The sequence below is a fragment of the Onychomys torridus genome, chromosome 3 (genome assembly GCF_903995425.1).
Source record: "Onychomys torridus chromosome 3, mOncTor1.1, whole genome shotgun sequence".
NCBI lineage: Eukaryota > Metazoa > Chordata > Mammalia > Rodentia > Cricetidae > Onychomys > Onychomys torridus.
In genome coordinates this window covers 110098086-110114636 of record NC_050445.1, presented here as the reverse complement: position 1 = coordinate 110114636, position 16551 = coordinate 110098086, and the positions used below count along the sequence as shown (strand labels likewise).

Below are 16551 nucleotides of genomic sequence, written 5' to 3'. Positions count from 1 at the left end.
CTCAGACACCACTTTCTTGAAGTAAAGGGCTTTATGTTTTATTCACTTCTCTATTTTTATTATGTCTGTGGTGACATTTGGCATGTGAGAGTTGCTTGGCATGGTTTGGTTGATAAATTAATGTTTTTTTTAATACTAGATCTTTCCTAATAACTGTATTTCCCCCTCCTCTTTGTCTTCAAAATAGTTTTAGAGACTAGGGGGTTGGCCTCCAGTTCACAGAGATCTTACCTGCCTCTGTCTCCTGTGTGCTGGGATTAAAGGCACGTGCTACCATGTCTGCCCCCCACCCCCATATCTTGCATGTATATGTCAGTTTTGGAGATTTTTACTTTGTTTAAGCCATGCTTTTAAACTTTACGTTATTGTCCTCCTGTCCAACTATAAAATTCACACAGGTTTTCCTCCCTTGCCCATAAAATTTGTTGCATTATGACACTTCTCACTCCTACCCTCAAAATTAATTCATAGCCATTATTTGCTCTCTAAGATAGAGGCCTCCTTCTTGGGGGAGAGCCAGCAGAAGCTTGCATCCGCTTCAATAAGCAAACTTGAAATATTCCCAAATCTATAGGGGAAAAAAAGTAAGATACGGCAACAATAGGCCCTTCATTCCCGTGTGACCTGAAAAGTCAACTGCAGCTCCTCAGACAGCAGCACGTCTGCCCAGCTTTACTAAGACCTAGGTGTCAGCCAGTATTGCTCTCCTGATGCTTTTCACACCCCTCTCCTTGTAGATTATTTGACCGCCATTTAAGTTTGCGACCCCTGGTTTATAATGTTATACTCCCTTGCTGTATTTTGTTTCGGCCACCACCAGCTTCCCCCAATCCTACATTTACCGTGGTAGGAGATCGCTCTGAAAAGGCATACCACCCTAAATGTACTCCCCGCTTTCCTGCTGGTGTGGTTTCCCCGATTTGTTTAATACTAATAATTCACCCTCCAGCACGCACGAGGCATGTAATAACGAGTCACAGAGGTGATGAAGACAAATAAGCGTTCTTTTCTCTTTTCTTTGGTGCGCTGACAATGTTTTGCACTCTTAGTTCTTTATACTTTTCCAAGCGCTTTAATATGCATTATAGCTCATTAGTTCCTCTTAAGAATCATGTGGGGGAAATGCAAGGCAATTATATTCCTGGCTTTAAAGTTAAGAGAGTTGCCCGGGGATACATTCAGCGCTGATTGAATCTAAACGAACCGAACCCTGCTTTATTAAGGGGCTCCAGGAAGGCAGGAGAGCCCTTACCTCGATGGCGTTTAGAGTCTAGCTGGGACGGGACGGGTCATTTAGGGAAGGGCATCATCACGGAGAGCACGCGAATGAATCCCGCCACAGGGAGGCAGCGGACCCTCGCCGGCCGCGTCCCCTCTCTAGGCCCTCACTTACTTGCTGCCGCCGCCCGGCCCCGCTCGTTCCGCCGCGATGGCGCAGTGACTGGGCACGCCGCGGGGTCGAGGGCACCACCGCCGCCGGGCCTGGCTGACCACATTGCCCGAAATGAGCCAGTGCGGAAAGCGCTATAAATAGACAGATCGAGGGGGGCGCGGGGGACAGACGGCGCCCAGCGTGGACAAGGACGGCGCTGGCGGCCACCCTGAGGTAACAGGTGCTCCGTCTCTGCGCGGGAAGGGGCCGGCCACGCGGCAGTCTGCGCCTGCGCAGAGGGGGTCTCCCCGCGCCTGTCCCACACTGAGTCCGCGGCCGTGTCCCCCCCCCCCCAGCAAGTGTTCTGCGCCTGCGCGGGCTCTTCCCGCGCCGATTCCAACCACAGCCCCTGCGGGTTGCCTCAGGCAACAACTGCCCAGAGACTTCCCACGCCAGACCGTGTGCTAGGGACAGCGATGGTCTGTCAGGAGCCTAAAGGACATCTTTTCTTTTTTTTTTTTTTAAGTTTTGTCATAATTTTTTAACTTTTTATTTTTATTTATTTATTTTTCTTTATTTTTCTTTATTATTATGTGTTTTAAATTTTATACATCAGCCATGGGTTCCCCTGTCCGCCCCCCTCCGACCTCCACCCCCACCTTGCCCCCAGCCCCTCCCCTCCATTCCCATGTCCTCCAGGATCAAGGCACCCCTGGGGATTCATTTAAACCTGGTGGATTCAGTACCGGCAGGCCCTGTCCCCTCCTAAAGGACATCTTCTAAAAGAGACTTTGGAAGTCGGATCTTTTAAGGTGACAGATCTTTCATTTAGTTTTTAAACGTTGCAAACCTCAAGCCTTCCTTCTGTGTGTTCTCGTTGAGAATGGCCTACGGTGGGGTTGCTGAACAAACACAGGAACCCAGTTTAAAAAAAAATTCAGACATTCAACCTCTATTTTTTTAAAGTATAATATGAATATCATATGACCAATTCACATTTAGATGCAACTCATTGTTTTGGTTTGGTTTTCTATACTTTTTCTATTCATTACAGCTGGCAACCTGACCTGAAGCAGCTCCTGATTCGGGCGGGGCGCGGGTTTCCTTAAGAAGTGACTATGTCTCCTACTCTCGAGGAAAGACTGAATTCTGTTCTCAGCTGAGGGTACTGCTGGGATAGGAAACTTAACCCCTGAGAAGTGTAACAGAGCCTCTACTTTGTGGATCAAGAAGCAGTATTAAGTCAGCTAGTGCAAAACAAAACAAACAAAATGGCTTTAGCACAGTATGTTAACTTACATTTAACATTTCACTGCTCTGGAGATCAGAATTGCAAAATGTCTTCCCAATGGGTTGGAATGAAGGTGTCAGTGGGCATGTGTTTTTAGGAGAGAATCGGTCTCCTGGCTGTTTTACGGTTTCTAGAAACAGTTCTGATTCTTTTAGGTGCAATTCCTTCCTCTTAAAAGTCAGGATCAAGCTGGGGGTGTTTGGGCATACCTATAATTCCAGCACCCAAGAAGTGATGGTAGGAGCATCAGGAGTTCAAGGGTAGCTTGGGGCACATGAGACACTGTATAATATCCCCACTTCCCCAAGCTGAGATTATAAAGATGAGTCCTTCTCAGGTTGTATCCCTCCGGTGCACACTCTTCTTTTGCCTTAAAAAAAAAAAATCTTTGTGGTAAAATATGTATAATATAAAATTTGCCTGTTATTTGTTTTAAGTGTTCAATCTAGCCCCCCTAAATATGTTAACAATGCTGTGTAACTACTATAATTTGTATGTTGAATATCCCCCAGAAGTTTGCATTTTGAAGGTGTGAGCCCCAGGGTGATGCTATTGGGAGGCGCTATGACCCTTAGGATGTGGGGGCCTGATAACTCCTTAGATATTTGGAGTATGTCTCTGATGGAGTCCACAGGACCTCAGTTGGTCTTTTTACCTCCTGTATGAATCAAGCTGTTTACCCTGCCGCTTCCTACCATTACCATCTAGTTCACCTACCAGAGGTCCAAAGCAATGGACTCACCCAGTCTTGCTCGGGAACCTCCCCATTTGAAATAAAATAACCTCTTTCTCTTTCTAAGCTAATCATCTCAGATATTTTACGAAACTAACTGGTAGCTGAGTAACACAACTGCAATCACCATTTCTATTTCCACCTTTTAAAAATCATGAAATAGGGGGCTGCAGAGATGGCTCAGAGGTTAAGAGCACTAGCTGTTCTTCTAGAGGTCCTGAGTTCAATCCCCAGCACCCACATGGTGGCTCACAGCCATCTGTAATGAAGTCTAGTGCCCTCTTCCAGCCTGTAGGGATGCAGGCAGAACACTGTATGCATAATAAATAAATATTATTTTTAAAAAATCATGAAATAGTCCTGCTAGATAATGTGCTTAATAAACTATAAAGTCACACCAAGTCATTTTTCCTCTGACAGTTATACGATATTGAATCGAACTCTTCCCCAAAGATCTTGAAAATGGGCTTTTCTGCTTTCCCTTCTCTCTTGTTCTTGAGGGTGCATTCCCTTTCTTATAAATTCTCCATTTCTGTTTCTGACCGTGTGTCATTGGGGTGGCCCTTTGCCTTGGGATACAAAGAGTCTGGATCAATTGTCCTCTGAACTCAGATCTGTGACTCAGCACTGTTAAGTATGCTTCTCTGACATTCTGGGCTTTCACACTGTTCTTCTGACCTCCGTGTCTAACTTAAAAGTCATGCATTTCCCCATATCTCCTTCTCCTGGCAGTTGCCAAGATTTTCAGCTCACATGTCCTTTTATTTGTCTCTCAAACTTTAATAAAACTGTCCTTGATCTTCAAAAAGATCCTGAAAATGGAACAGAAAGCTATCTCTTGTTCATAATCTATTTCATCCCACTGAGCTAGATATGGACCATACTTCTTTTGTTGGCATTCCCATTTTAGGAATCTATCACAGAGAAGCTCAGAGAACAGTTATTACCAGTTTACTAAGCCCCACTGTTCCATTTCTGTGAACACAGCTATTCAGGCATCTTTTTCATCCTGAGGGCATTTGAGGCTACATACAAGTTAATCACAAAACATTCTGGAAATCAAATTTCTCTTGTTTGGGATGATTCCATTTTTCTCAGCCATGAAATCCCCAAATTCCTAGTATATGAGTTCTCAAACTCTACTTTAGTAAAGTTCCAGGTAGTTTCTTGACACAAGCATGATGAGTTGCTATTGTTTGTCGCATTATTAAGCAGTAATCCAGTGATATATATTGATTGACATTACAAATCATTAGAACGAGAGCTCCTGAAAATACAGAAAGCAAATTTTTCATACGCTTTTCAAGGCTGCTGAAGTGGCTCTAGGTGTCAGCCACCCAGCCTCCTCCTCTCTTCTTAATCTATCTTCCCTCAAATATTGCCCTCATCCACCTGCCCTGGGATAGTCTACTACTACTTCCAAGAAGTAGCGAAGAGAGGATATCAAGCCTTTCTTTGTGAGAGGATACCTCTGTGTACACAAGATGAGTTACTGTGTATCACACTGACTTTTAGTTACACAACAAAACCTAGCTGTCAGGGGGAAGGGATTGGGGGATTTAGTTTATCCCGGATAGCAAATAGTTTCAGAAGAATGGAGATACAATATTATATCTTCTAAGTAGGCAACATCGTATACCATTCACACTCTATAACTCAAACATTTATTTTGCTTTTCACAATGTCTTGTACCTCTCCTTTCTAGTTGTTTTCAAGTTTAGTCTTGCATTTGTGCATTTATTTGTGTAACTAATGGCTTCTCTCTCCAAATGCTATGAGGGCAAGGAGTGTGTATGTCTCTGCCTTCAAGCCTACCACAGCCTGTGCAGAGTAGATAGATGCTTGATAAGCTGTGGAGTAAATGAATGTATGTAATTAGGGAGTCCCTCATTATCTCCAGGGCCACTTTGTGTCTTCACCAAAACACACTTCTAGCAGCACACTGATGCTGTCATCTGTGTCCTCAAAGCACTTCAGCTGTCTCTTCACTGGTAAATAGCCTCAGCCGATGGCACCACAGTGTTTCGGGTCTCTATCCTGCTGGATGATGAGCTTCTCCCGGGAAGAGTGGCCCAGTTCATTACTGCATCCCTAGGGATCAGTACATGGCTGGTTCATAGGTTGCTGTGGTTGGATGCTCCCTCTAAAACTCATTATATATTTACTTGCTGCTGTGTAGATATTGGGAGGTGGAATCTATAATAGGTGATTAGACCATGAGGGAGCCACCTTCATGGGTGGGTCAAGGCCTTTATTGAAGAAGGAAGTTATTTCTAGAATTCTACTCAATTTTCTCTCTTTGTCTCATTTGTGTTTGCTTTTTTGCCATGCTTTGATGTCCAAACTATGTGGGCCCTTTGATTTTAGAATTCCTAACTTCCAGAACTCAGAGAAATAAGTTTCTCCTTCTTCTTAAGTGTCCACGGGCCTGTGATATTCTGTTCTGGAAGCAGAAGAGTTAAGAAAGGATCCCTCAACCGAACTCATCTGTGTTTGAAATGAATCCTTCTATAGAAAACAAATGGAGAGTTTTCTTTCCCATTTTTCCCTCTTGCTCATGCATCTTCTCTTCCAAAACAGTTTTTTCATGTCACAATCCAGCCCTTTCTTTCTACTTGCTAATGCTCAGGTGAGAGAGGAAATTTTATGCCGTATCACACAGGAAGGCCTGTCTCACCAGTGCAGTCATTGGCCCCAGCTCCTGTCTCGACTCCTTCTTCAGCTCTGATTTCATCCTTGCCAAGTCATTTGACATTGGCGTTGGAAGAGACGTCTGTTTTTCCATTTCTCCAGTCCTTACACACATTGACTGAGCATCCATTCCATGCCAGATAAAGCTAGATGTTGATTAGCTGTGGACAAAACAGATACAGTTTCTTGGAGGTTATAATCTGGAGATATATATTATCTGTATTTTATTATATATTATTATATATTATAATTTGGAGATAGCAGATGATGGATATGTAACATCTGATTTCCCCTATCTTCTACTTTCATACAGAGATGTTTGGTTTTTCATAGTTTAGGAAATTGCAAAAATTTTTGTTCCCTTTTCTGCCTCTCTTAACACCTCTGCCTGTGTTTCCTCTTTGCTGCTAAGTTTAAAATGTGTGACCTCCTCCTGTGGAGGTCATTTCTTGATGCTGTCAACCTCTCTATGCTAACTTGCTTTCCATGCTCTTTCCCAACTGTAAGTGTTTCCTCCTCCTTGGAAATGCTATGTTTCTTCATTGACAATGGTCTTATGGCATAGCTTTGCTTGGATGATTTAAGAGATTTATTATGACCTCAAAAAAAGTGTACCCATAGACTGGAGAGATGATTCAGGGCTTAAGAGCACTTGGTGCTTGTGATGGCAATCTTGGTTGCCGACTTGTCTCCGAGAGAGACTTTCCTTAGTTGCAGTATCTGAGGGGGGAGATCCTAACTGGATCATTCAAAGTCAGAAGATGCACCATAAATCTTGGTCACACACCTTCTGGTAGCAGCCCACATAAAAGGACACGGAAGAAGGAAGATTTTGCTTTCTGTCTTCCCTCCCTCTCACTGGCAAGTTCATTGATCCTGAGCCCTTCCTTCGCTGGAGTTAGAACATACTTCCTCTGGATTCTACTGTGGACTGAAAACTGGCAGATCTCTAAGACCTCCCTGGGACGCCAGCATCAGATTGAGACTGCTGAGATGTCAAGTCTCATGGACTGAACAACTACCAGATCCTTGGCCTTTCCTTCAGGAGACAGCCATTGTTGGACTACTCAGACCATAGCCTGTAAGCCACTCTAATAAATCTCTTATATATAGTCATACATATAAGCCTGTAAGCCATTGTAATAAATCATATATATTCGTTGTATTAGTTCTGTTCCTTAGAGAGCCCTGACTAACACACTGCTCTTGCAGAGGATCTGGGTTTGGTTTTTGTCTAAGTTACTTTTCTATTTCCGTGACAAAGCACCATTAGCAAGGAAACTTATAGAAGAAAGAGTTTATAGGGGCTTACAGCTCCATAAGTTTAGAGTCTATGATCATCACAGCAGGGAGCATGTCAGTGGGCAAGCAGACAGTCATAGCACTGGAGAAGTAGCTAAGAACTTACATGTCATCTACAAGCATGATAGGATGGGAACTGGGAATGTCATGGTCTTCTGAAATCTCAAGGCCTACTCCCAGGAACACACTCCTCCAACAAGGCCACACCTCCTAATCCTTTCCAAATAGTTCCACCAACAGGGAACCAAGCATTCAAATATATGAGCCTAGGGGGAGGGGTGTTAGCATTCAGACTCACCCCTTGGGACCCACCCAGCATCCTGATGTCATCTTATGTAAAGTCCCCTTTAAGAAAAAAAAAAAACCCTCCCTCCTCTTCTTCTCTTTTTCCTTCCTCTCTCTTGCTATGGGGTAGTGCACACTTCCTCTCTTCCTTTCTTCCCTTTTCTCTTTCTCTTCTTCCCTGCCCTCCTTTCTTCCCTCCCAGTAAAACTTTCCACACGGATGCTAGATGCCGTGCCTGCATGGTGTGAGTAACTTTCCACCTTGCCACACTGCTGCCTGCTGCTCTGCATGGTGAGTCTCCCTCACCTGCCATGCCCCTGGGCTTCACCCGCCAAGGCCACCATGCGATGTTTTACAATAGTGGGGGCCATTTTCATCCAAACCACCACATTCCACTCCCTGGCCCCTATAGGTTTGTAGCCATTTCATAATGCAAAACTCATTAAGTCCAACTTCAAATGTCCCCATTGTCTTTCACAGTCTCAACGCAGTTTTAAAAGTCCAAAGTCTCTTCTGAGGCTCAAAGCAATCTCTTAATTATAACCCCTCACAAAAGTAAAACAGCAAATTACGTACTTCAAACATACAAAGGCACAGATTATATATTACCATTCTGAAAGGGAAGAATCTGGGCATGGTGAGGAAATGCTGCACCAAAGCAAACTCCAGATCAGCTGTGGCTCCACATCTGATGTCAAAGGGTTTAGATGGCTCTCCCCTTCCACCTTTGCCTCCTGCAAAACACTTCTCTCAGGCTGCTGCTTCCATTCCATGTCTGCAACTTTTCTTGGCAGGTACCCCATGGATCTACCAACTCCAACACAGTCTAGGTTTCACCTTCACAGCTAAACACAATGGCTTCTTAGTGCCTCCATGTAAGGACTCCCCTCCCACATGCCTTGCCTCAGTGGCTTTTAATTATAGATGAAGATCCCACAGCGCTTTTACTCATGAAGAACTCTAACTCTAGAACCATGCTACCAAATTCCTCTGCCTGCTTGGGAATGGAACCTAGTACCCTCTTTGAATTAAATTTGCATAAGCTTTAATTTGTTGTTGCTCTTTAGGAACAGATAATTCCTTAGCACACCCCTGCCCCCCTCCCCCAAATTGCAGGATTAGTTAGGTAAGGTATTGTTTTAAGGGCATCACTCCCTTTATTTCTCTTTATCTCTTTCAGCACAAACCAAGGTTCCAACATTAAGTTATGTGGTGTTCTTTCTCCTCAAACTGTATAATTTGTGATTTCTTCTTGTACCACTTGCTCATTTTTATTATAGACCTGCAAAAGATTGATTACTAATAACCATGCAGCAGAGTCAATATTAGGCTGTCTTAAAATCTCCACTGCTACTGAAATTAGTCTAAAACTCTACAGTTTGGTCTTAGGCAGATTCTTAGGACAAAAGCAAAGGCAGCCACATTCTTTGCCAAAAATATCACAAGAATGGTCTCTAGCTCAGTTATTAGTATTGTTCTCTGAAACCTCTTGAGCTGGGCCTCCCTAGTGCACATTTCTCTCAGCACAACTGTCTTTTAAGCTACTACTAGGTTCCCATTAACCCCCATTTAGAGCTTCAGCTGCTTTCATAGTCTAAAGTCCCAGAACAGTATACAGCCAGGCCTATCACAGCGATAACCTACTCCATGGTACCAACTTCTGTCTTAGTTATATTTTTTTACTGCTGTGGCAAAGCACCATAACCAAGGCAACTTATAGAAGAGTTTATTAGGGGACTTCAGTTTCAGAGGATTAGAGTCCATGACCACAGTGATGGGGAGCTTGGCAGCAGGCAGGCAGGTACTGGAACAGTTGTACCCCTCCCCCCAAAAAAGATGCAACTGGTAAATCTTCTCATTCAAAAGCATATATAATTGACAGTGTATCCCAAGTCTCACACTCCCAGCTCTTCAGCCCACAGACATTAATTTCAAGTTTCTGGAGTATTCTAGAAATATACTGTTATGGAGAGTTCACCAGAGATGACCACTCAGACACAATTTATAGGCAATTGAAAGTCTTTATACAAGCTAGCTGGGACTATACCCAAATGTTCAGGGACCTAGTATGCCATTGAGTGTCCAGAACATGGGATTTTTTTAAAAGGCAGAAACCATATCTTGGCATCTCACTTGGCAGCTGCAGGGAGGCTTGGCAGAAGCAAACAGTTTAACAGACACTAAATAAGTGGTTAGCAGGAGGGGGTTCTGCACAAACAGATAGTTCAACAGAAGCTAAGATAAATTAGCTAGGGCATCCTCACTTTGGGTTCCTAGAATAGAGCTGGGTAATCTTCCATGGAGTTCTCCATCAAGGAGATCAAATTCTAGTTAAACCTCAGTAAAAATAAAAGATAGAACGCCTGCCCTGTCCTGCCCTGTCACATTATACTGATTTAATAGATAGAGGTCACCAAGATGCTTTCTGTATGGAACTGAGCATGAGGTCAGGAAGAGCAGTCAAAACATATTTGAGGAGTCTAAAATAACATGTTAGGAGAAATGCATGATCAGCACAGAAATATGTAGAGGGAGAAATAAGATGCTAAGTATTAGAAAAGACATTGGAGAGTGGAAAACAACTGCAGGGTTAGTGAGTGACTTTCACAAGGGTTCCTGCAAGAATAAAAGTACCTATGATGGAATAAAATTACTGAGTTGAGGTTGGAGCAGAGCTTCCCCCAACCCCTACTTTATGAGTTTAACGTTGTTTGAGATGACCAAGCCATTTAAAACAGTTTTCTTCCTGTAGAACAATCCTTTTCTACACTATGAATATGTATTACTCTAATTGGTTAATAAAAAGCTGACAGGCTGGTAGCTGGGTAGGAAGTTAGGATGGAAAGCCCAACTGAGAATGAGGGGAAGAAGGATGACGGGGTAGGGAGAGATGCCAGCCAGTCACCAAAAAAGCAGAACATGTAAAAAATGAGGTAACAAACCATGAGCCACGCGACAAAGTGTAAATAGAAATATGGGTTAATTTAAATGTAAGAGTTAGCTAGTAACAAACCTGAGCTATCATCCGAACATTTATATTCATATTCAGCGTCTGAGTTGATTATTTGGGACCAGGCGGTTGGCACAGGGAACATCCATTTTCATATGGCATTCCAACTTGTGGCTGAAATGTCCACATAAAACAAAGCTTAAAAAAAAGATTCTAGACACACAAGAGTGGAGTCAAGCACAGCTTCTTGGTAGCTGCCTTTTCTCTGGTGGGCTCTGTTTGCTCTTGGTGACTAGAGGTGTGGCTCCTTTAAGAGACGGCTTTCTGGCTTGATGCTAGCAGCAAAAACAGGAGGCTCTTTTAAGAGGTCCTACTACCAAACACTTACATGGTGTTTATGAGCAGCTGGCAGCATGCTACTGGGTGGCAGCATGGACCTAGAAACTTCTTAGAGTTGGGGTAGTAAACATAGCTCCCAGATCTGATGGTAAACATACCTCCACCATGAGACTAGACTCTCAGGGGACCGAGGAGGAGGAGCCAACACCAACATGCCATGAACTAAGTTACACAGTAGTTCTTTTTTGCTCATGTAGAAAGAAAAAGCTACAGATGCACAGTAAGGACAGATTCAAACAAAAAGAGTCTTTAAATGTATCACAGTGTATTTAAAAATATGCAGAAGCTTGGGAGAGAGAGAAAAAAGAATATATACAGTCTCAGATTTTAACATATAGTTTTAAAATAAAATAAAGTCCTTTAAAAAGGAATAAGATAATAAAGAATAATCCATGTAAAGATGGAAAATACATAGAAAGTCTGGATACTTACTGTATGTTATTGTGTTGTCTTTGAACTGTTTGACTACTAATGAGCACATGATAACTGCTATAACTGCTAAGAGACATTTGATTATAAATCTGCTGGGTTAAACCAGCCTATATATTTAAAAAATATCCTGACTTCAAAATTTAAGTCCAAACATATGTTACTTTAGGAAAGAAGTTCTTCTTTTATTTCCACAGGAAATGAGAAGTACTGAATTCATTCTGGGTTAAGAAAAATCAGGTTTGATTGAGGAAGACCCCCTGAAAAAATTGATGAGAACAAATGGCCCAGATGATCCAGTGTTTCAGAGCACCTCTGTTACAGTTTTGTCTAAGTTCTGTATCCGGAACAGCTTTAAGGCTGAGATGATACATTTTCACAGAATACTCTAGTCAGGACTTGACCATAATCCTAAATTTTCTCAGGCCCCACTGCCCCTGAGATTACTAGCACCCCCAATCAATAGGAAGTAATCTAGAGAACTATGCCCCTATTCCCAAAAATAAATTATGAATGTTTGTTATCACTTAGGGGGGTTGCTTACAAGTTGTTATGGATAATGGTCAGGAAAAATGTTAAACAAAAGTGATTAGATTCAGGGATCTTGTTCTGAAAAGAAAAAGGGGGGATATAGAAATGATAGGATAAAATAGTAGATTATTGAATCTACTTTAATCCAAAAAACAACTATTAATCTGACATTTTATATTATTATGGATTTTGGTTTATTGATAAAAATTTAAAGTTAATTTTGTTATACTGTATATATATTTCTACTCTTATAGAATATTATGTTTATGCAGTTCATTTAAAAATATAATATATAATTAAGAAATACAGATTAATAGTCATCTATAAAAACAAACTTATAGTCATGTTAGTTAGGTTCTCAGGATCATACAGAGATATATTTCAGATAGATAGGCAATCTTCAAACATTTCAAAGACCTACAAAATATGGCATTTAAAATGTTTTAAGAACTTGATCTTTTTTCAACAGTGAGATATGTCTACTCCTGGCAGTGCCAATTACTTCAAAGAGGATGATGAGCAATGAAGAAACTCCATATGGTGTTTGTTTTCTTTATGACAAAAGCTAGCCATGTGGGCAAAAAAATTGCCCTTGCCTCAGTTGCTGATAGTTACTGTCCAAACTGGACCAGTAGGACACAACAAAGGTGACTGCTGAACTTTGCCAAGACAAGGTAGGACAGTCTTTCCAAGTTCCCTGCTTCACAGGGAAGTTTGTCAGATATGCTAGGCCTGTAGACCAGAGTTGGATACAGAGGAACTTTGGGTGACTGTCTAGCCAATGAGATGTTCCTGTTATTAGGTAACATCTCTCACCCTTCTGGGGTCTCTGGTGGAGTTGAAGACTATAATTTAAATGGTTAAATTATAATTTTCTTTAGTTATTATAGAAAATAGATACAAACTTTAGACTCACCAAGATAAGATAGATAATTAAGTATTTTCTCTAATTTTGCCAAATGAAAATGGATTGGATATTATTACTGTAATTCTTACTTAATAACTATTTTTATTGTATATAGTTTTACTATATTAAGGTTAAACCCTTTTTTAATTAAAAAGGGGGAAATGCTGTGGAACAATCCTTTTCTACACTATGAATATATATTACTCTCATTGGTTAATGAAAAGCTGATAGACTGGTAGCTGGGCAGGAAGTTAGGTGGGAAAGCCACACTGAGAATGATGGGAAGAAGGAGGGCGGAGTCAGGACAGACATCAACCAGGTGCCAAACAAGCAGGGCATGTAGAAAATAAGGTAACAAGCCATGAGCCATGTGGCAAGGCATAAATAGAAATATGGGTTAATTTAAGTGTAAGGGTTAGCTAGTAACAAGCTTGAGCTATCATCCAATCATTTATATTTATATTCAGCCTCTGAGTCAGTTTTTTAGGACCAAGCAGTAGGAATAGGAAACGTCCATTTACATTTTTCTATACACAGTGGTCAGGAACTTTGAGGAGAAAGTGCTTGGAAAAGACTGAGAGTCTTGTGGAAATCAGATGTAGACACAGCAACTCTTATCCTATTCATCAGTTACTTTAAAGGATTGTGCCACATGTTCCCTCTAGCCACAGGAAGGTTGAGAAATATAGTTTAGCTCTACATCCAAGAAGAAAGGATTGAGGGAACAGGCCAACAGAAAGTGGAAACTTTGTGTGCAGACCAGCTATAGTGGACAGAGGCTGCTAGTTTCTGTAGATGATCAGGAAATTTGTTTCAGGTTAGAGCATTCAGGAAATTCTGAGCTGTATGCCCCTTTTTGGAGAATCAGAATGTGACAATAAAGATTCTAGTAAAGCCTGCAGCTAAGAGACAAAGCATTTCCTTCTGACTTTGAAAAGATGGGTTTGCAGATGATGATCCTGTGGGTCACACCCGGCAAACACTGAGCAGGCCTGAGAGTGCCTCGGGCTCAGGCAAAAATATGTTAGGACAGGAGCTTAAGTCTATTTTTTGAAAAAAGAAAAGCAAGTTATTGATGGAAAGGGAGAGATTCCCAGCACTGTAAGGGAAAGGAGATGAAGAACCAAGGCTGAAGAAGTCGGGAAGAACAGCAACCAGCTGATAGAGCAGTCATCTTTACTGGGAGGTACAGAGGAATGGACCACCCCCTTTCTGTAAGGAAGTGTAAGAGCGGAAGAAATATAGGGATTTGTAATGCCCCCCTTGGCTCACTGGGCAGGGCTCCTGAAAAGACAGTTTCTAGAACAACACTGTGTAGGATCTCTCCAAGTACTAAATGTCTAAACTCCTTTCTATTCTTATAGGAAATGGATGGAATTCTCCTGAATAGGTTTCAAAAATTAGCACACAATTAGATTTGTAAATTAGTAAATCCCGATCTCCCAAACCTGATCAAAACAGCGGTAACAGAAAAGGCAGGCCATCTTGCTCACTGATTGAACTGCAGTCAGCATCCCACTTGCTCACACTGGCTTTGCTCCCCCCACCCTCCACGCTGATTAAGCCTCCCAGCAGGTGGCAGTGCCAGTGATTGGAGCGTTCTGGGAGGCTTGCAGTTTGCATAATGCCTTTTGCTCATTCTCTCCTCAATTCTCATTCCAGCCAGAGGCTGCTGTTTCTCAGGACAATTCAGCACCCAGGGAGCTGATCACAGAAACCTCATCCTCTAGTTTTACATTTCTGTACTTCCTCCTTCATAAGCCTCTCGTTATTATTTTTCCTCTCCAGCGTTAGACGCTAATTTCAGTATTTCCCCTAACAATAGAGTTGAAAGAAGGTAGGGAGGAAGGAATAAAGAAAGGAACTTTGAGACACTGTCTTAGATTCTCTTTCCTTATTAAAAGGTTGAATTGACGTCTTAAATTTATGTGCTGGAATCCTAACTTCTGTACCTTAGAACGTGGTCTTATTTGAGATGGGGTGCACAAGGGCACTCAAGCAGACATGGAGTCCTCTGCTCTGCTTATATGGCTAATGAATGTCGGTATAGAAGGGGGAAGTTGGAGAAAGGCACACACACACACACACACACACACACACACACACACACACGAACATGAAGATGGCCCCTCTACAAACCAAAGAGAAGCTTGGGACATAATCCTCTCTTCTTGGCTCTCAGGAGCCAGTTCTGTTGACATCTTGATCTTGAACCTATAACTTCCGAACCGTGAAACAGCAGCTCCTATTGTTAAAGCCCCCACATCTGGACAGCAGCTTTGAGTAAACAATGAACTGCCAATTTTCTCTGAGGGATGTGATGCAAGCTGCTAGAAAACCCTCTCAGGTGTATTATCTTATTCACAGAGTGTTTTCAACAGCAGGGTAAAAGCTACCAAACTCAAGTTCATTCTACCTATAATAATTCCTTTATATTAAAAAAAGATAACGAGTTTAGTTTGATCTTACTTGTCTGTATTGTGTGTGTGTGTTCCTGTTGGCCTATAGAGATCCTAACAATGTTTTCTATGTGCTTGCAAACCATTTATTTGAAAATACATTCTAGATTTTTCCTAATGGTCAATTTTAGGTTCAATGACCTATCTAAAGCAATCCTCACTTTTATTTATTTATTTATTTATTTATTTATTTATTTATTTATTTATTTAGATTTTTGAGACAGGGTTTCTCTGTGTAGTTTTAGTGTGTGTCCTGGATCTCCTCTGTAGACCAGGCTGGCCTCGAACTCACAGAGATCCAGCTGGCTCTGCCTCCTGAGTGCTGGGATTAAAGGTGTGTGCCACCACCTCCTGGCCTCACTCACCTTTTATAAATTGTAACATGTAATTCCAGTTTTCTAATATTTGAGAATTGCTGTAGTTTAAACATGGTTTCCCCCGCCACAAAAGAACTCATGTTGAGATGTACTTCTTAAATCCAGCAGTGTTGGGAGGTGGGGGCTAGCAGGAAAGCTTTGTGTTGTGGGGATAGAGCCTCATGAACAGATTAATACTGTCTCAGGAGAGTTCTCTTTGAGGTGGATCAGCTGCTTCTAAGGCTGCTTGTTACAGAGCCAGGCCACATGTTGCCCACTTGCCTTCTGTGTTCTACCATGGCTTTCCCCAAATGCAGCCACTTGACCTTGGACTCTCCAGCATGCAGAAGTGTGAGTCAAATAAACTTATTTTTTTAAAAAATAGGTAGTGTGGTAGTTTGAATGTAATTGGCCCCCATAATCTCATAGGGAGTGGCACTATTAGGAGGTATGGCTTTGTTTGAGTGGGTATGGCCTTGTTGGAGGAAGTATGTCACTGTGGGGGTGGGCTTTGAGGTTTCCTATGCTCAAGATACTGCCCAGTGTCTCAGTTGAATTTATGTTGCCTTCAAGATGTAGGGCACTCAGCTATTCCTCCAGTACCATGTCTACCTTTATGCCACCATGCTCCCCACCATGATGATAATGGACTGAACCTCTGAAACTGTAAGACAGCCCCAATTAAATGTTTTTTGTTTGTAAGAGTTGCCCTAGTCACGGTGTCTGTTCACAGCAATAGAAACCCTAGCTAAGACAGAGAAACTGGACTAAAAACAAACTGGACTGTGATGTGACCCTCACGCTAGTCCCTAAATTGCTTAAGCATGTAGTCCTAGGAACAGGAAT

General features: G+C 42.0%; 1 protein-coding gene across 1 annotated transcript in view; it reads right to left on the bottom strand.

Annotated features, from left to right (window-relative positions):
• The window catches only part of Kbtbd12 (kelch repeat and BTB domain containing 12), a 74997-nt gene extending 73328 nt beyond the window's left edge, over positions 1–1669 (bottom strand). Inside the window, exon 1 of the mRNA XM_036180329.1 lies at positions 1253–1669. The gene's annotated coding sequence lies outside the window, so the exon portion shown is untranslated. The remainder of the gene's footprint in view (positions 1–1252) is intronic.
• Between the last annotated feature and the right edge of the window lie 14882 nt (positions 1670–16551).